This window comes from Tenebrio molitor, chromosome 1, assembly GCF_963966145.1.
Source record: "Tenebrio molitor chromosome 1, icTenMoli1.1, whole genome shotgun sequence".
Lineage (NCBI taxonomy): Eukaryota > Metazoa > Arthropoda > Insecta > Coleoptera > Tenebrionidae > Tenebrio > Tenebrio molitor.
The window spans coordinates 14974562-14996751 of record NC_091046.1 but is presented as its reverse complement, the minus strand read 5'-3'; the positions used below and the strand labels follow the sequence as shown (position 1 = coordinate 14996751).

The 22190-nt window shown below is 32.3% G+C and overlaps 1 protein-coding gene across 2 annotated transcripts in view; it reads left to right on the top strand.

The window, feature by feature from the left end:
• Positions 1 to 3216: 3216 nt before the first annotated feature.
• Positions 3217 to 22190, top strand: part of LOC138124421 (discoidin domain-containing receptor 2-like) — a 51880-nt gene continuing 32906 nt past the window's right edge. The window contains exons 1-2 of one of the 2 annotated variants that reach the window (XM_069039463.1): positions 3217 to 3518; positions 17504 to 17580. The gene's annotated coding sequence lies outside the window, so the exon portion shown is untranslated. The remainder of the gene's footprint in view (positions 3519 to 17503; positions 17581 to 22190) is intronic. The other variant, XM_069039467.1, reaches the window with a different exon arrangement.

The following is a 22190-nucleotide window of genomic DNA, read 5'->3' as shown; positions in this document are numbered from 1 at the left end:
CTTCACGTTGATTGCCACAAAGCATCGGCAGTCTCATACACGAATGAGTTTTTTTTTTGATAATTTGTATCATGCCATCAACTGGATAAATATCGTGTGTTCCAATAAAAACTCACTCGCAGTAAGCCATGACTATAGAGATAGATAGACTGGTCATGTCGATTTTAGGATCACTGAAAGTAGTTCATTTGTTACTTACAAATTTTCATCATATTGTGAGTGACAGATAACCTATAAATTTACTTTAGTAGTTCATTTCACATCTGGTACTAAGACATACGTCACTTTTGTCATGGCTTGCTGCGAGTGAGTTTTTTGTGGAACACACGATAGATAAAATTTGTTTCATCAATATTTTACAAAAAGAGTATTTAGTGTTTTCTCGAAGAGTTTAAATATTGTTCATTTCTGCTTGGATAGTGAACGATAGATAGGTTTTACAGTTATCTGCCACTTTATTTTCGTTTAGATTAAATCGCCAATTAAAAGTTTCATTCAACTCAGTCTGGCGATTAATGCAGATACAGAGGGAATCAGTTTTAAATGCCGCTTTATGTGTTTAATGGTGAAGTTTCACATATTTCCGCGCTAAATCATCAGCAAAGAGACACACTTGACCGGATGCCCGAGCACTTCAAAGATGATGAGTGGAACAACGTCGGGTAAACATAACAAGTATTACTCGTGAGTTAATTACTGTTTTAAATATAGAGTTCGTTGCGAGTGGCAGTTAAACAATTTCATACCTATATCTAATTAAAATTTATTTCCTTCTGGGGTGGATGTTCCTGTTTAAATAAACAAACATGTTTTATAATGTACATGTTATTATCACACACATACTGTAACAAAATTGTACGAAGTGGAGAATTAGATAAGTTAATTCTGTTACGGAAGCACTTTGCGTTGACCGAAATAATTACACGACAATGAAAAGGCGTACGTACCTAGCAGAAGTAAGCGTTTACAGTTCTTTTAATCTCGTCAACGTATTGAATGCTGAAAATTAGTTATTATGTCGTAAAACCTAAAACCTAAATATAATTATGTAGTTCGCATGACTGTCTCATTGGCGGAATTTTAACTTTTTGATACGATGTGGAAGTTCACCTAAATGCAAATTAAAACTTAAAATTAAAAATTTTGATGTCAAAACAATGATGAAGAAAATGTAGAAGTTTTGATTTGATTTTAATAATATACGAGTATGTATACTAGTACATATATTAATAAAGACAAAAAAAGCAAACCGGCCTTCCAGAATCCAGATGATCTAGTATCTAACTATACCACGTTATACGGCGCGATTAACAATTACTTAGATAAGGGGGGGCTATGACTTTGACAGTGGCAGATTTTTCATAAACGTCAAACAACTGTAACTATGAATTAAATGTTAACGCGAAAATAGTTTTTACTTCAGAACATAAAAGATTCATCTTACTTTCGTAATGGTATTTTCAATAACGAAGAATGGACATAGCGCTGTTGCCTATTTGACCGAGATATATAACCAAAAATACTTCGATTCAGAGTATCTGTCGACATACGTCTAAAATCTCAAATCCTTCTTTGATCTAAATAATTATAATTCGCATGGTAGATAGGTACACGCGTATAACGATATATTCCTTTTATTAAATAGGTATACAGTGTGGAATAAAATGATTTACATCTAGTTACATTTGTATTACCCTTGTAAAAATACGAAATGCCGCTCTACAAAAAAAAAGAAACCCTAACCTCAAAATATATATCCAAATTCCAAATGTGATTTATTGCGAAGGGATGATGTTAATGCAAAGTTGAGATTGAAATTAAAAAGGAGCTAACAAAAGCAAGTCACAGCTAGTGTTGAAAGTGGCCACCAACGTTTGTTAATTCAATTTAGTAAATTGTAACAATTATCAATTCGATTGATGACATTTATTGACACAACTAATAGTTCGGCACTTTGAAAGAAAAAGTAGAGCGGTACAGGAAAATTTACATGTGCAAAAATTCCAAAGGTAACTAGATGTAAATCATTTTATTCCACACTGTACATATGTATTATTAAATACTAATATTGACAAATTTTATCAATAATACTCGTACCTAGTTATAATTAGGATTTTTGTCTTTTAATTTTATTTGTTAGTGGGTTTTGCAGAAAAATTCCTCAAATTTTTGTCGTTGACTTCTGATAAAAATCCTTGACGAGATTAATTTACATCTACAGGATGGTCCATCGTATACATTTTTTGACAAAAGTTTCATTTTTCTATTTCACATGGTGGCATTTTTAACAGCAACAAGGGTCAAATCTATTCATAATAAGTAGATCAATAGGAAATAAAGCCTGTTTATTTTTGAACAAAATAATAAAAATTGTTTAAAATTAAATTAAGGAAACAATTAAGTTTATGTTTATGGCCTTTTTACTGATCATTTGTGATTTTGACTGAGCATGTATTATTTTTACTGAACATGTATTATTTTACTGTGCATTTATTGTTTTTGTTGGCAATCTGTTACCTTATTGAACAAAAGTATTGTCTTCACGTAGGCACAAAGTTATTAATGATTATTCTTATACATAATATAACCCGAATTAAAGATTACAGAATGTTTACTCTGATGGCTATAAACAAGCGAAGCATTAAAAAATTATCGTTGTACCTGTACAAGATGAGTATCTTAACTAATATTGGATTTCTTCTCGAATAAAAAATGATTTAACAAATCTAATCCGTGTATCTGGTAGTAAAATTATAGTGCTTAATTATTATTTAAAACATAAAAAGGGATGTTTAATAGTTAGATGAAAGATAAAATAATCAAAGAATATAATTTGTGTTACTTAATACGTATACAAGCTTTCAATAAGAAAGATTATTTATTAATTCGCCTTCGGTTCTATCGACGACGTAAGAAAATTATAAGTTCTTTACATTTCGTTTGAAGTTTTTAGAAGTACAGTTCGTAATATCAGCTATTACACCATCATTCATTTTTAATCATTTGAAAAGTTACGATTTTGTAGCATAAAATTTTTACAGCCGTAATAAAGCCGACTTCTTGGTAGAACAGGTAGGTATGATGTCGAATAGCACACCGTACCTGATAAAAATTCAGGGTGTAAACTCGGAATTGGCCATATATAAAATATCTATAATACTATAGAGTGGGGTGTCTTTCAGTGAAGAAGGGGAAACTGGATGGGACCTGTGGGCAAGCGCGAATAACAGTTCGAACTTGTGCGTCTGAGAAGGAGGTCTGTGTCAACATGTCTCTGACTTTCAACACGCGTTAATGTGTAATGTGATCCAGAATAAACATTAAGCCAATTCGTGTTTAAACCCGATAAAATTAGATGTACATTTTACGCAAATTACGGAGGCAAGTTTGAGATTTTCAATTTGTTGTTCTAAAATGGATTGTTTAATTACGTGGAAGTTCTAAATGGTTTTGGTGGATACGCAAGTTCAGTGTTGTGTAAATTATTATTGCGTGTTGGATTATTCTGCTACATTAGGGTGAGTTTTTTACGTTTGCCAATGTCCGACCCATATGTGTAATTTGATTTGTTCGGAACCGACCGGCATTTGATTAAACCCACGCATTTTTTTTTTGTATGGGAGTCGGTGGAAGGTCCAAATCTACCTTTGCTAATTTGTTTCCACTCAATCAAACCCAATTATGAATTTTAAAAGAAACGCCAAATTTAGCCAATATTCATCGCCAATTTGGAAACAACATAAATGCCGGTTCAAAGCCCATTCCGTAAATTACATTAATGCTACATTAGGTACAGTGTTTTTTTTAAATCATCACATTGAACAAAATAATGCTCCACTATTGTTAATTTCAGGTAAGACAAAAAAAAAACAACAAATTGAAAAAATAGGAACGGAAGCGTTGCGAAGCCCTGTCATGTTCCACATCTTTAAGACAATAACGTATTAACGAAATACTAAATCTACGTAATTTAGTATACTTTTTTGTTTGTTTGTCAGGTTTTGAGAATTTGTAAAGGTTGCAGCGAGTGTTTTCTAGTTTTCAGTTACGTGTTACGTTTTAATCAGCTAATTACTAGGGACATCCTAATTAAGAACTGCTCACGAGAAAAATGACAATAAGGTATGGAATTCTAAATAACATTCAGAACATTTCGAAAATTGTTTTACATATTTTTTATCGTGCTAAATTAAATTTAATCAATTTCAAAATAGGAAACAAATTATTCATTTGACTAAGATTATATGTACTACAAAGTGCTTTCCAAAAGCGTTTCAATATGTATTCCTAACATTTTACAATAGTAATAATAAAAATTAAACATACCTATTAAATGCACGTTTTTTTGTAAAACTGTTGTTTGTTATTGTACTCTCTTCCACAATTTTTTTCTTGAAAACAACAATCAATTTTATGTACCACATAGCACGTAGTAGATAGTTATGAGCCAATCTTTTCTGTTTTTTTTTTTTTTTTTAGGTAGAAGATAATTATGCTCACAGGTGTCGCCACCTGTGGTTAGTTTAACATTACGAGTACCATAATACGTGAAAAGCACTAGATTTAAATCTACTGATTGTCAGGTTATCTCAGTTTCAATAGGCAGTTGATTTGATATGTCCAATTTGTCTTTATTTTTTCAAACAAAGTTCTTCATAGTCATTAATTTATAACATCGAGATGACGACAAGCTTGGTTATAAGTACCTACATAAAATATATTAATTATTTATTAATTGTTGGAAGCTTTGTAAATGAAATGAAATGAAATGAAATGAAAATATGTCTCTGCCATCTTCCATATTCTGCAAACATTAATGAAAAAACAAAGACTGAAACTTGTCAAGGAAAAGGTACAGAATAAGGAAAAAAAGCTGCTTCATAAATTGGCCTGTGACCCACAATGGTATGGCCATGTGCCTCCATCACCAGGATAAGGTTTCCTATCGAAGATTCTTTTCAATTACGTGTCTTCTTCTACAAGAAAACATTTTTTCAAACTTTATTGATTACTTGTGAGGAGTTTAATAAAAACTGCTTTAAAATAGTAGATTATATCATTAAGAGTAGAAGTGAGTATTTTTGTGTTAAGTCCAGAGATATTGAAGACCGAGACGAAGTTGAGGTCTGCAAGTGGGCGAAGCACAAAAAGACCCTCTACTCTGAATGATATACGTTGTACGGAAACTACTTATGGAATGAATTCAGTAATTTCAAAACTGATAACATTTGTCGAAAATGCTGAAACAAGTCGATTTTTATTTCTCATAATACTTATTTTAAGTTGCTACACTTGTTCATTACGTCAACAATTTTTGAGCTATGATCTCACACTATTTTTTTTAATGCAATGCAATACTTCTTGTTTTAGTTTTGGTTAGTACTCTTAACAACCTTTTTTGTTCGACACTGTCAGAATTTGAGAATTTTCTCCTATGTGAACGGATTTTGATAAATTTGACAACTTGTCAAAACGAAACGTCAAGCTAATTTTAAAGATTTTCAGCGATTTGGAGCCTTTGGGGGACTCGTCGAACAAAAAAACGTTGTATTCAACTCGTTCTTGTGTAATTTGGGCTTTTTTTGGCTCTCGTGGGCCTTTAAAACTCTCGTTTCACTCGAGTTTTAAACTGGCCCACGCATGCCAAAAAAGCCCAAATTACACGCGAACTCGTTAAATAAACTACTATTAACGAATCGTACATGATGTCTTTTTACTGGGTCCCCAAAATTCGCGAAACAACTCACTGGGGCAATATCAAGTGATGTTAGAAAATAATGACAAACATAATTAAAAAATTCTATACCTTTTAGATTTGAAGATAATGTGCAGTTTTGATCTCGTTTACTTTAAATATTAAAAAAGATTTTGACATTTGTCTTTTACTACCCAGTGGCATAATAATTTTGAATAATTGTGATCAAGTTTACAAGTTTACTTCATTATTTTCAGCATTTCCAAGAGGTGATTTTATGTCGGTTTTATCTTCAAAATAAATGTTAGAAAATTGAAAAACCTCAGATGATGGAATTTAAACACCTAAACTGTGCCAAATTTCAAAGAGCTCTGCTAAACCGTTCTGAAAATACATATTTAGCTGTACCCATTCTTTTTAGCGACCGGTATAAAAAAAGTTATTTGAAAAAGTTGAATATATTTATTTGCTTTAGTAGGTACATTGCTTCAGTTTTGGGCAACACATTTTATAGCTTCTGGGAAAAAATATAAGATGCAATTCCGAATAATGCGGCGCATAGATGATTAGGTAAGGGCAGAGACAGAAATCGCAAGGAGTTCCTTCACATGAACGTAGAGGCCATAGAATTTCTCTATTTCAACTGACGAGTCGATTATTATCAATGAAGTATCATAATGCATCCAAAGTGTTTTGAGGACAACGAGGTATTGCTTCATCTTCTTTCCTCTCTCCCCCTTGCACTTCATCATCACTCAATTCTTCAAAAAATGGTTTTATGATTTCCTCCCTATACCAAACTGCAGTTATATTACCCAAAATTATTTTCATCTTAATTTCGTTTTCTTGCAATGACGTGGGTTAGTATCTTCAAAGAAACTTGGTCCTACCTACACACCAAGTTTCTTTGGCTATAAAGGGGACTTTCTGCACTCCATGTTCGAATATTTCGTGAATTCACATATTATCCTATCTTATAAAACCAAGCTTCATCAGTAAAGAAAGTTTTGTGTAGAGTCATGATCATTGTACATTGTGTTTAAAAACCATTTACAAAACACAAAGTCTTTGTGTCGGATCAAGTAGCTAATAGTTTTTTTAATATTGAATGGCACGTTTCCACAGAAAGATTCACTTGTTGAGATAAATGACGGAGGCAAGTTCATTTTCCATAAGTTCCTCAACTGTATCGGCAAATTCTGGAGTACGTCTTGGTGGCTTTGGTGGCTTTCCGGAACCTTTTTTCTTGTTATGCCTACAGTTTGTCAAAACAAGTTCAGCCTACGATCTAGATTCTTTTGAAATTATTTATAAATCAACTACAACTAGTGGAAACTTAAGCTGAAATTCTTGCAAACAATGTTGCGGTAATTAGGACCCTTTGTTGACTTTACGACCGTCGCGAAAATATCTTTCGATCGTAAACGCTTTCTGCTCAGTTGAGTCAACCAATTTAGTTTTGAAAAAAACTGTTTTTTAATGAAAAATCAATATAACAGACGATGAAAAACTATGAAACTGATGCAAACGCAAACTTTTATACACTATTCTTTGTCTTGATGAGTGGTAGATGCGATCAAGCATCATCATGACCATGAGTAGCTTTGTAAATTTTGCTTTTTCCACCAAATATTAACTGTCATCGCTGTCATTCAGATTCAGAATCATCATCAAGCATTCATGTCCAAATCTCGCAATCTTACGTCGCGAAATGTAAATATTTAAGCCATGCACACCGATTCTTAAATTTTACCGTTCCCGCTCTAAAAACTATCGGCGTCCTTCGTCGGTCAATCCGAACATTATGCCCATGCCGAGGAATATTGCAAAGAAGTTTAGGTTTGAGAAATTAACCGGATTCTTAAACCATAAACCGGACGTAATTTGACCGGAAAGTGTGTGATCGGTCTACCAACACACTTTTCAATGGGAAAGTTCAAAAATCCTTAAATTCAACTTGACGGCTAAAAATTTCTCTATGAACAGAGGATTAACAGTAAATTGGTACTAGAGTGTTTTACCTGTATATAAACTAGGCAAAAATGAATAGGGAATTCCACAGTTTTTCTTGGAAAGCAAAATAATTCCCCCAATCCTCCCACGTATTCTTAAACACTAGATAAATTTAAAATGTTACAAGTACTTAAAACATTACATTTAATGCGTATATATTTATATTTCTTACACATTTCATTACAAATTTTAAACTGTATTTATAAAAAATTCAAAAATGGAAAAATTCCCTATTCATTTTTGCCTAGTTTATTAGAATCTTGTGATGTAAATATTATACGCCATTTTTAATACACCCTGTGTATTCTGTACTTTAAGACGAAAATGTTTTTTAATATTATAATAATCATCATTAAAATACTTAGTGAATAGTGGGCGAATAATAAAATTAATTTTAAAAAGTGATGCTTTTAAATTATCATTACTTAACAGAAATATCTGTAGTAATAAATAAATCAGGCCTGGATGCCGTGCACCTCCCTTCCCCCCCCCCCCCCCCTCCCCCTTATACATGTTTTTTCTATTTGCTCGCTGAATGCCAGTTTGGTGGGAATGAATAACAATAAATAAACAGTAATGATAATTAAAGTGATCCCACTAGTTATTTGATTTTCACATGAAAATTCAAGAAGACATTTTTTATTTTAATGTGTAATAAATAAAGGGACAATTACTCCCAACATGGAGCTCTATCATGGGAAGATTCTTATTGAATAGAAATCTGTAAGTAATTATAACAAAATAAAAAGGCCATTAACACAGAATTTAATGCTTCCGGTTTCATTGTTTACACCATTGTTAAATGAAGAAATCATTATAGTGTTTATCTGGATTTAACTGTTATTTTTATGAAGCATTAAATAATCTACCAACTAAAAGTTTGTTGCAACTACTCCAAGAACCCTTGGGTTTTAATTTTCAAACACATTAATCAACATTTGCATTATATAGGAGTACTGAGTTTGAAATTTTTAAATAAGCTTTACACAAAGAGAGATTGTAGACAGTGGTAATTGTACCACTTTTAAACAACTGTATTGTAAGTTGTATTAACAATAATTATCCTAGAAATTGTTATTAATTATTACAATAAATATTGTGAATCATCAATTCATCACATATCGCAATGACATTGTAGGCAGACGGTTCAAGTTCAGTCTGTTTTATCACTTTACTCTTTACCACCAACTGAAACAAAGTGATCGATTTATGATAATATGTTATTTTATCCTTCGTTAAATATTCTATAGGTGAACAGTCTCAGACATGTTTTTACAAGTAGGATTCTTCCATGAGTCATTGCCACTGTTAATCTATTAGTTATTAACGACAGTGTTTCCTTTCTGCTGTTCAAACGTACAAGTTCAACAGCAGGCATTTTCCTGAAATTTGAAACATCGCCATCCGACAATGGTACAAAAAAAGTACAAAAAACACTGGATAGGAAACTGCTTTTAAATTACTTCGATAACTTGGTGCGCACTGAAATAGAACGCTTGCAGCCATTCTGCTGGTCCTGAATACCAGAAGACTTGTTTGAGGAGAATCCTTGCATCAATCTCATTTTCTCGTCTTGATGAAAGGCGGGTGTTTGGAATTCTTCAGATTAGCGGAGGGTTGTATAATTAAGTTTTTGACGTAACGTAGGTATATTCGCAAAAATAAAAATAATTATTCTGCTACGTTCACAACTTTCGTCCGCACTAACTTATAAATTACTTTTCACAAGAAAAATTATACTAGCGGTGTTAGTCTAATTTATCAATGACGTGGCTCTCTGACTACGGGAATTAAATATAAATAGCTCCTTGCATTGATTTATTTGGTATTTATATATAAAATCTAATACATTGTCAAGGACGCTAAAAACAACATTATTAGGAAAGAATGTGCCACATTTGTTTCGCAGTAATTATAAATCTAAAGAAAAATATTTATTACCTTGTTTTCTAATGTCAAAATGTGACTTAAAGATGATAATTTATTGTGCTATTTATATAAAATATACATAAAAATACCAGGTGTTTTAACTACAATAAATAATCATTACAGGTGAGGTCTCCGAATGACAAATATTTTATGGTTTTCATGAAACACAAAATATATAGGTATTTCCACAGAGAGCTTCTGGACAAAATATGAACATCCACAATATTTTCACTCGTGAAGCTTCAATAATTAAATCCTTTTAGGCAACAAAGCATTCCACATTTCATCAATATTTGAAAATGCTGATGTTGATTACGCCCTGTGCATTTTAAATTTTTCATGCATATATATAAATTATTTCAACGCTCATACGAATGGTAAATCAAGCGGTATCGGGTGTGGTACTGGGAAAATAATTTTTTAATATCACATTATTAGATTCTAACATTTCTAAAAGTTTCTAAATAAAATTTATTGATTTCATCACGTTTGAGAGATCTTATATAATTATTTGAAATATGTACATACCGTTTTACAACAATAACATTGCATCGCTCTTAATTACTATGCAGTAACTTCACCCAGCGGAGAAGCTTTTTGTCCAAAGAACTGCTCATAATTCATGATTATCCGCACGGAAAGGCATTGTGTAATCATAATCCGAGCCCAAAGCTTTGCCCTATTGTTCCTAAATTTCCATTACTTGTAGGTCAGAATGTCAAGATAACATGCTATAAACATTACTTCAACCTTCAACCAAAGACCATGTTTTGTGAAAATTTTGATAAAAACATGAATATCATTGACGATTCACTAATTAATGTTGGTGTAATTTAGATAATTTACTTCCCTAAACAAAATCGTCTACTACATAAATATTCAGAGCGATTCTCTCTTTAGAAGTACATTCCTTGTTAAGTAACACGTGAGTTTCGTGTGGCCCTACCCTTCAAAAATACATGACTCCGTTACAAACAACCCTACCTAGTCGCTAGTAGCACACCCATCAAATTAATAAATATTAATGAGGGATGGACACCCTGATAATAAAAAACATGTGCGCTGTAAGTAGCTGACGTGATGTCAAGTGCCGAGGGAAATCGTTAACATAAATATTTTAATTCGGAAAACAATGGAGATTCAGTTCCTTTTGCTTTCTTTAACATTTAAATACCGGATTGTAAATTCTTCATATGAGCTTACTTCTTCATTAGAAATTGTGATGCATTTTCTATTAGTTCAGATTGTAGCGTACAGAGGTAACAATACTAATGTTTTATTTTATTAGCAAAATTTTGCATTTTCCCTATTACAGCTAGGTGTTAACAAGTTTACTGTATTTGTGCTGTTAAGTTTTAAAGCCTTTCACATTTAAACATCGAAAAACTAACATATTTGTAAATTAAATAGAAAAAAAAAGTTCTAACATTTTTAATTTAAATATAAATTGTTTTACTTTACTTCATTACGTCTTAAGTTCCACTGCCTAGCCACTGTTTAGTCAAAGCTTGAGAGCGACTTCTCTGATAACAATAACAAGGAAAGTTTGTATAAGCATGGACCCTAAAATTCCCTTTAAGGGAAGCTGAAGTGCTTCCTCCAAACTGTGGTTTCTAAACACACGGCTTCTTTATTTTAAGTATGTTTTAAAATCCTTACTTAAATAAGTTTTTCTTTTTGTCGTTAATAAAAATGTAACCACCGAATTATTAACGTGTCATGCTTATTACGTTTTGAAAGACAAAAATTAAAATGTACACAATGCTATCAGGTATCCAAATAAAAATCTGATCAAGACTGCTTAGAAAATTTTTATATGAACGCATGTCCAGCCATGATCTGTTTCATTTAGTTAAGTGACAAACAAACCACTCACGATCTTGCATGAGTTACGAGATAACTCTCATAAACCATAAATGTCTTTTGGTCAGTGGAATAAATCAATTTGTAAAAACTGTTTTTCATAAAAAAAAATAGAGCACAAAATGAAACACTAAACATTGACAAGTTGGAGGTTGAACTTGACAACAACGACAATTACATAGAAAGTTTTATAAGCCACAACATACAGAAAAGAAATAAAATTTGTGACAAAGTGACTGCATCCCGTAGTATTTAGAGAAAAATAATGTCATAGTTTTTAATACATTTAAGTCTTTCTCTCACATAATAAATGTGGTTGAATTATGTAATTATTTAGTTATTCGTAATTGTCAAATTAAAAAGTTAAAGATATGTAGTATGTATGTATTCTATACTGTTATTTCTGTATGTGTTACAACTACCACTGTTATTACTACATGTTGCAGCAATAAAATAAACAGTTACGTCTCTGCGTTTCCCAAATTTAAAGGACGAGATTCCACTATTTTTTATTTTATTGCGTTTTTATAGACATGTGACACTTACTTAACAACATTTTTTAAATTGAATTAAACTTTAATGAATATTATCATCTCGCTTTCTCATCATTAACGGCCATTATGCCATTGAAAACAAGAAAACGCTATTTCTGAACCAATCATTTGCATTTTTAATCATGCAGTCGTTTAAATCACCGTCTTGCTTAGTACGAAGACAATAAAATGGTAAAAAATAAAAAGTGATAATTACGAAAAACAGACGAGTGGCGGTGTTTTAGTCACACAGACTTGGGTGGCCTGTTGGCTGTTGACACCCACGAGTCCGAGCACTCTTCAGCTTCTTCATTCAATTTGTTTACAAAACGACTGTGGCAATCGGCAACAGACAAGTTGCTGAATACTGAGTAGAGTGTAGACATACCACTCGTACTACCACCAAACAAACACTCCACTGTCTAATCTGATTTCTCAGTTAAGTTGTAATGAAAAGCTCGAAATATTATGTTAACTATGTATTCAAATGACGCTAATGACAAGTTCCACTTTCATATTCCTTTGACATACCAACTGAATAATTTACACTGTTGTGTGTTTCTTAAATGATTTGTTCTGGATGCCGAACGCTTATAAAACGGTATTAAGTTTCTTACACATGCATACCGTACTACAACACTTCAAATATGTATGTTTAATCATTACTCACAAGTAGGTAAGTCGATTATTTTTGTTACTTTTCTTACCGGTCTTCTGCCAAGACGAAAGAAAAAATTTCTTACAAAAGTTGTTAAATCAAAATAAGCCATTCAGTAATGAAAAATTGGTGTAATATGCAAGATTCTTGACTAAACTCTCCAGAGCTATTGTAAGCAACTGTTGCACCCTATTGCTAACATTGCATTTGCATAATCACGCCCCAACACTAACAATCATGTAGAATAACACCTGCCAGCTTCTGTGGCCGTGGAAAGCAAGAAGCTAAACTGGTTAACACTAATTCTAATCACAGATTGCACTATTTTGTCTTCTATTCAATTTTGTGTAGGATTACAATGATGTGGGTAGACATTATTTTCAAACGTCGTTAGCGCTGATTTAAATCCTTAGGAAACACTCCATACACTCACACTTTCTCATTTCCTTTTCCAGATCAGGAATTAAACATTTGGTAAACGTGTAAACAAATGCATCTACGCGTGTTATCATTCAAATCGAATTATGTTTTATTTTTAATTAAAAGTTTAAAAATATCAGCAATTCTTTTTCATAGGAAGCAGTTTAAAACACATGGATTATTTATTATCCATGTACCATGTCCACTTATTATTGTAAGTACATATCTCAATGATTAGACGAAAAAGTACTTACCTGAGTCGCATTAATATTTCCTTTCTTGATGATGTAATACAGGTCAGTAAGTTTTTAATATTTTTAAAATAAATTACATAATTAATGTCATTTCTTGAAATTCAGTTGTAGTTATTTTTCACCATTCACGCATATCTATAACTTAAGATATTCTGTTAGTTGTACTTTTTAAGTACATAACTATTATTCTTTAATAGCCCTTCTGTTTGACAATAAAGGATTGTGTATTATTATAAAAAATCGAGGTCGTATTTTATTTTATCATTACGGATATCAAGTAAAGGTAATTCCTCTGAAAGCGCTAGTGCTTTTTAATTTTTTTTATTTTAAAGCAAACTAAAATTTTACTACCTATTATTTTATTCCAGATATTGTAAATTAAATTGAATTAGTGGATTTTTTTCCTGGCAAAGATGCTTTCTTGGACTGGTTGATTTTATTTTGTTTATTACATACACATTTACTGTATTAAAAACATCAGTGGCAAGATGGTCACCTTACTGTCTCGTATAAGTGACCCACATCATAAAACATCCTAAACTGATGATTTACAACCTCAAAAGAGTAATAATTAAGGATAGGGTGGCTGCTTGGTTCACCCGGGTCGTTAGCACTGAGCCCTTGTCGCTTTAACACCCTAGCCGGATATTAACCAATTCCCTTGCTCGTTACCCTAACTCTCTCGTTATATAGATATGGTTGTTGCTAACGTAGCTAAACGTACTTTTAGTATTGTACTTGATCGTATAAAGATAAGATCCTGATTTTAACACCCATTAACAAACCGTTTTGCTCGCAAGACGTAGGGATAACATCAAGGCAAAAACGCTACGCGAGAAGTTGAGAAACTGAAACTGCAAAATAGAAACCGCAAACAAAGTTGCTTAGAAAAGTGTGTGTGAGAAGTTTCTTCAACGAACAATAATTTCATTTCCATTCATCAGTTCAGGGCAAAGTATTGTCCTACACTGCACACTTGTACTCCAAGTATGTATTTGATTAAAACTAAAATATTTAAGTACGCTATTTCAATTTATTTGTAGTGGTGTTAGTAATTTTTCACTTCATAACTTGCGTAAATATTTGCCAATAAATTGACTAATTAAAAAATATATTTTCTGAAAGGGTATTTATCAATATCCTAACTCGAATTATTTAATTATGCCCACACGTTGTTCTCATTATAACTGTAACACTATCCTTTGTTGGAAACTGAATACCCACTGCACTAACCAGCTGCAGACTGAAACACGTGTCGATGTAGGCCTTTTATAAAATTGCGACTGTGAGATCTGCATATGAATAATTTTGGTCCTCCTCCTGTCAGTTACCAGCTGCAAATTAGGTCAAAACAAAGCAGCGATTGCTGATTTAGACAGAATGGAAAAACTTAAGATCAAATTTAGATAAATGTTCTGTTAAAAGGATTATTTCCCTAGAGAACATTTTCACAGCAAATTTTAAATTGTATTAGTTAACGTGACACACTGTATTATTTTTCTAGGTAATTTTAAACAAGAAAAATTTTAACGGAATTTGCCAGAAGCCTTTACACGAAACTTACCTGATATACATATTGTTATAGGCATTAAATAACATTGGGTGTTTAAAGAGAGATTTGACCAGAAGTGCTTTGAAAATTTTTAAGAATGCATGTCCAGGCTAATATGGAGGCACAAACCTCGGCACAAACCATTGTAACGAGCCTTCACCGTTGATTACACAGCTTCTTGTCATAAATGTCTGTTGTTCAGTTAAATAAATCATTTCGTAATGTTAAATAGTTAGGTTTGAAGTTTGAATTTTGTTAAAAAAAATTGAGCATGAAATAAAAAAATTGATTTACCTACAAATTGAAGGTCAAATTTGAGCATAGTGGCAAAATGTGGTGATAGCCACGTGGTTTTAACAGCTACACGCTACAGCATAAGAGACATAAACATAAACAGAAGATGTGACGACGCAGTCTTGACCAGACTGGGTCCAAAATAAACAGCGTTGAAGTTGTTAGTGGAACACACATTTTGCAAAAAGAAAATTCCAATCGGTTCATTTTTGTTATCCTGAATGAAAGAAAAAAACTAGATTTCAGGGAGAATCTAACATCACATGCACAAAAGTAAAAACAGTCGATAAAATTTACAATTTTTACTTATCTTTGATTTTGTTAATTAAAGATGTACCGAGTATTTCACGAGTAATAATGAGCCCAACGGAATTGAAAATGCAACCCACAATACATTCCCCAAAAAGCTGGATATTGAAATTAAAATATCCAGGTTTATTGGAAATGTATTGTGGGTTGCACTTTCAATTCCGCCGGGCCTTTATCACTCCTGAAATACCCCGTAAAAAATCATTTTGCACATATTTTTTCAAAGAAAACAACTTATGTGGAATACTTACCTCCTAATTGAAGGACAAGAAAAAATAGAACTACAGCAATTTAAGAATACATATATCAAAATCGATTCCGCCCATGTAAGTATAAGTAAGTTAGAATTAGTTGGCAATTAAATTGAAATCACAATTACTTATTGTGAATAACAGTGTCAATAACAAACAACTATTAGTCTGATATATTATGAGGTCTACTTCAATAAAAATATTATATGATAAAATATTACTTATTTTAAACTCAATGGTCTAATTAGAAAAATTTATTGCCAATTGAGAATCAAAAGTAATGAATGGGCGCCAAAGGTCACCAGCTAAGTAAGACATTAAAAACGAATTATGTGATTACAAAAGTAAATTTATTTGAAATTATGGAATATTGTTCTCGCCCAAGACCGTAATCGGAAACAATATAACGTAATACATCATACATTTGGATGATTTATCAACATTTTTTTCGGACAACGAAGAGTCGAACAGTGTACAAGTGTGGAATTGTTATCAATGTCATTCACTTCGAAATTAAGATATGGCTGTACAAAGAGGACCGAAACAAACATACATACAAGATACCAATAATTATAAATGTTTACTCTGGCCTTTCCATATTTTTCTACACGGACTGAAACCTTACTTTATATTTTTATAGTACCATTGATCGTCATCGTTTCGAAACATTAACTTTTGTGTTGATTTGCTCCGTTGTAACTAATCAATTATCAATAACAGTTTTCCATAAAATGAGGGCTAACATGAAGAAAACATTCATTAAACTTGCATCATAAAGATATATCAGAGGACATGATATCCATTTAATGTGGCGCCAGCCCTTTTCCGCCTTTCTTATCAAAGAAGCCAATCAATCGCAGCTTCACGTCATGTCATTTGACGAGAAATCGGAAGAAATGAACAGAACAAACCGACACCAAAAGCCAATAAAGATAGTCCCCAAGGCGACAGCAGACTCGAGGTCTACCAAGCAATACGCCGTATAACATCTCACACATTGCAATTACAATCAATATCATAGAGCCAAGAAAGTGAAGATAAAATTTTATCTCCCTTATAATGCCGTAATACAAATTCTTAATGATGTTCAGAAATCGGCCTAATCGAACTCCGCGAAGCGCAGTAACTATTTTTCTTCCGGCAATAAAAATCCGAATTATGTGAAAAACAACCGGACATAAAAAAAAAATCGAATTTAATGTGAATTCTATGGATGAGCCTAGCAGTTCGCTTGCATAATGCAATATATTGCGTAAAATTTGTTCAAACAATTTTATTAACGGAAGTCTATTTTGTAGATTGTATCTTACTATAATGTATTCACTTGACGTTTTATGGGTCGCATATATGAAAAAAAGTAATAAATACATCGACTGCATTTGTCAGAAAGTGTAGAGATTTGGAAACAGTGCTTATGTATTCCGCCCTCGAAGAATAAAACATCAAAATAGGCTCAAGTGAAAAAGGGGAAACGAAAATAAATAAAACATGTGACAAACGCAAACATTTCAAAGCAAAAGTTTCAGTAAACATTGATCATTGCTCCCAGATGGAAGATTTTGCAACCCATATTTACTTTTCAAAGTGAAATTTTAAGTCGATGGTACTTTACAAGTTGCAGTTTATTTTTAAATTTAAGTGTAACAAACCAAAAAAAAAAAAGAAAAATACTATAGCAAAAAAAAATATTTTGCAAATTTACATTATATTAATTAATTTATTTTTGTTTCAGGTGTTAGACATGTCGACTTGTTTGAGAAGGACGCGTCAACTCTCTTCCCATGAAGAAATAATAAATACACGAGAACTGTAAGTAATTTTCATAATTATGTTTAATAGATAATGATACGTGCATTTTAAGTGTAACATTGTATTCGTTATTATGATAATTATGAAGCGTTAAAAATGATTCAGGAACCATTTTGAAAAATAGGCTATATAACTACCTCCTAACTTTTTAAAAGCATAAACATCCTCAAATCAATCTCCCACAATGGATGCACCTGCTGTTCAGATTTACGAATCTAAATAACGTAATCTTACACTTTAAGGGATGACATCTAGCTCATTTAAAAATAGAGCAGATGGGACAACACGGCCATACTTTTACAATTAATTTCACTACAAAAAGTATTAGGAATATATCAAACATACATACGTAGGGCAAAAGAATGTGGAACAGCCGACACAACTAGATGAAGATTTTGTCCGGGAAGTGAAATATACGAAGACAACAAAGGCAGTCAGTGGCGTTTCGCAACATTTGGCTTTAAGAACTCTTATTTGTTTTATGGCCCCTTTATAGCTTAATATACGAAGCAAAAGCGAAGGGGTTTAACATTATTAAAAGGAAAATATGATTAGCGCATCGTTATTTGAAGATTTCTTTGCAACTTCCACACATATGTTGTGGCAATTTGGAACAAATTGCCTCTTGATTTTATTTTTATTTAAGGAATTTTATATGAAAGGTAAAAAGAATATTCAAGCTTAATACTTGTAAAACACCGTAAAAACTGAAGTATCAAAGCAAATTAAATTTTACAGTAGTGACAACATTATTTATAATCTTTACAAAGAGATGAAATTTTTTTGCGAAACAAATTTCAAGTGATGTTACAGCGTAACAAAACTTTTCCTTGTTTTAACTTGTTATGTTTTCATGACGTCGTAATTTTAAAACAACAGGCTGAAAATAATAAGGTTACCAAAAGGGTAGTTTTGTATAAAAATATTTTTAGAAGTAATGGAAACACTGAAAGTGTTGTGATAAATGTTGCGTGCGTTTGTTTTGTTCAACAGACATACAAAATAATATACCTGTTTCTGTTTATTAAACAACTCTCAAAACAAACACTCCTCAAAAATGCCTGCACATAGGCACATAGAAATCAATCGTGCAAAGTGATTTCCGATCCATCTTTTGTGTGGGTTGATGACATATTTTCAATTCAGATTTAGTCAGTCCAGTTAAATATTTAGTACAGGTACCTTCAGCCTTAACTAAGGTATTTTGTTTGCCAAATAAACATCCAGCAAACGTATCTGTTTTCTAAGTTGACGCCTCAGACGTACTTCTCTCAAATCACAATAGAAGCTTTTAAATCATCGTAAATCAGATTGGATTTACATTGTTTAGACGAGTTGAATATAACCCGTCAAATTCATCAACCCAGCGAGCGGCACCGAAAACTTTGTGGGAAAATTTTGTAAACCCGAAATAACAGTGACCCCATTTTATATTGTTTTTATATAATCATGGTTAATAGCTCAAGACGCATTAAACAAACATGTAGGTACATATTTTCTAATAGTGATAAATTGAAAAATATTATTAAGTATTCTAAAAAAATTGTCAGCATTTGATTGGAGAATAAAGCGAAAAGTAAAAAAAACAGGCTGAAAATCTTTAGTAGGTATACAGGGTTATTCACGAGAGGGGTATTTCTGAATTTCTTTTTGCCGCAACCCATTATACACATTGCAACAATATCTTGATTTCAAATTTTAAAAATAATTATAACTGAATCCACGATGGCTCTTAGTCCTGTCTCTTTGACGTTGAAGGAAAAGATCTTTGTCAATTCGAAAAATTTGTTTTTACAATAATGACGAAAAGACTGACATGCTCCTCATTTATGGATAGTGTGGAAAGAATTCTGTCGCCGCTGCGGATGTTTACAAGCCGATGGTAGACACTTCGAACACCTTTTACAATAACTTAACTTGTTAATTTATTTGCTGAATTTTGATTAAATACAGGTTATCTGCCAATCTGACATTTTCACAAATCTATCCAACTTACTTCGATTTCTAATTTGAAAGAAATAACACATTTGATTTAGTAGTTACTGCCATTAGTATTGTTGGTTGCGGCAAAATAAAAATTCAGAAGTAGAAAGTTTCACGTAACTTTCCGACCCTGACGAACTTTAAATACAACCAGTAATCCTTCTTTCATTTATAACTATAACTTTCATTAACGATAATTAATTAATAATTCATGATAATTAAATTGTATATTTTGGAATCTAGCATTTTGTGACTACTGAATATTGAGTTGCATAAATTCGTCGTGGATCTCGGAAAGTTCCATGAAACACCTTGTATAAAACCATTTTTTAAATTTAAACAACTTTGGTTAAAAGATTAAATTTTATTTAATTAAATTAAATACAACATGGAATACGCAGTTAATATTATAAAAACACAAAAGTTATGTTTTTTTTAAATGGAACTTACCCAGTTTGATTTCATTTTTGGATTCTATGCTAAATTGTCAGTGAAAATCTAGAATAACTAAATTTGGAGCAACTTTTCCGTTAAAGACAATACAAAAATCTAAGAAGCCCAACAAAAGATAATCACACAATATGGTCACTCCATAAAGATGAATCAACTAATAAAACAATGTTTAACAATTAAACATTTAGTTATTTTAGTGATTTTGGCATAGCATCTAGATTTTCACATTCGACTATACAAACCATACACCGTTGGAAAGCCTGTCAAAAAAGCTTTTGACCAGTGCAATAATAAATACGGGGTGCTGTTTGAAAAAAATTAGTTTTCGACATTTTTAATTTGTTATATTTAAAAAATCGAAGTAGGCATATGCTACTGAGCAAGTTGTTGAGTAAACACTCAGCAGCTGCGGCAAACATTCAGGAATCAAACAGTGTCAATTATTTTAATTTTTATGCAAACATTTGGAAGGTACGAATTTTCGAATGGATCCCTGGAATTTGAAATTCTGGTAAAAAAAGCGCCACTGATCAAAAACGATGGCAGATAAGTAAAAACGACTTCTATAGATTTGATTCATAATTTAACATAAAATCCAAAAATGAAATCAAACTGGGTAGGTTTCATTTAAAAAAACATAACTTTAGTGTTTTTACAATATTGGGACACTCTGTATTTACACCGCAATATTTTCCGAATATGCAGTAGAAGCGTAGCTCTCATCTAGAGAAAACGAAAAGTTGATATCTTTAATAACAAGCAAGTTATGGAGCTTTTTCGCAACTCTGGGATACCTGTATTTTAGCCGAAACCCTGAATTTGTTTCAAATTATGTCAACCTCGCCAAACCTTGTGAGAATAGGGAATGAAACAGGAAGTAATTTATGGTATTTTATTATAAAAGGTTGCTACCAGCTTCTTCATGACATATTCTGATTCTCTCTTTATTCCATCTGGAACTATTTGGACTACATGTGAAATGTTGCTCCATCTTGCGGAAAATATCCTTCTTGCAGCTCACCATCAAACAGAAAATGATTCTATATTGTTATTATTATTTCAAAGGAAATTGAACCTATTAGACTCCTCCAACTTTCTTCGAGTGTAAAGAGGATTGAATGTACAACTGTGCACTCCAGGTTCGCATGTTTTGTGAATAATCCTGTCTTATGAAACCAAGCTTCATCAATAAAATAAGTTTTATATAGGGTTGCATCATCATTATGCAGCTTGTTTAAATACTATTTACAAAAACCAAAGTCCTTGCGTGGGATTACCAGCAAACAATATTTATTCTATTAAAAACAGAGATCTTAAATATTGATTGCTGAAATTTACAAAACTTAAAAGAATGATCATGCGTGTTCCACAATTAGTAACAAAAACGGGAAACAACATTCAAACCGAAAAATATTTAACTTTTACAATAGTAGCGCCAAAAATTCCCGTCCTGACATAGATCCAGATTTTCTAGCAGGACAAACTCTTGGCCTTTAATAGATACTTATCTTAGAAAGCCATATAAAAAAACGCGACGTATTCAGTAAAATGTCTCAAGTGAATCAAATCGAGTATCGAGCTGTGATAAAATTCTTGGTAAAGGAAGGGTTTACTCCCCAAAATGTCCAGTAAAGGTTGGATGACGTGTACGGTGGAAGTTATCCTTCCTATTTTGTAGTAAAAGGATGGGCAAAGTGCTTTAGTATAGAACAAGAGTCCGTCGATGATGATGCACGATGTGGTCGACCAGTAGAGGTGATCACGGATGACAACATTGCCCTTGTCGAAGAGATGGTATTAAGTAACCGTCGTTAGGTCAAAGAAATATCAGAAATGATTAAGCTTTCTGATACAAGTCTTCGCCGGATCATGCATGACCATTTAGGAATGCATAAAATCAGCGCAAGATGAGTTCCCAAACATCTTTCGGCTGTTCAGCGGCAACATCGAGTTGAATGTGCACGAACACTTTTAAAGCTCTGTGGATCAGACCCAAAGGCTGTGGTGGAGACCATTGTAACAAGAGATGAAACAATGGTCTTCTACTATGATCCTCTGTTGAAAAGGGAATCGATGGAATGGTGACGTAAGGGTCGAATACCTCCAAGAAAATTCAGAGTTTGTCAATCAACAAAAATGGTAATGACCACAATTTTCTGTGATTGTGAGGGAAT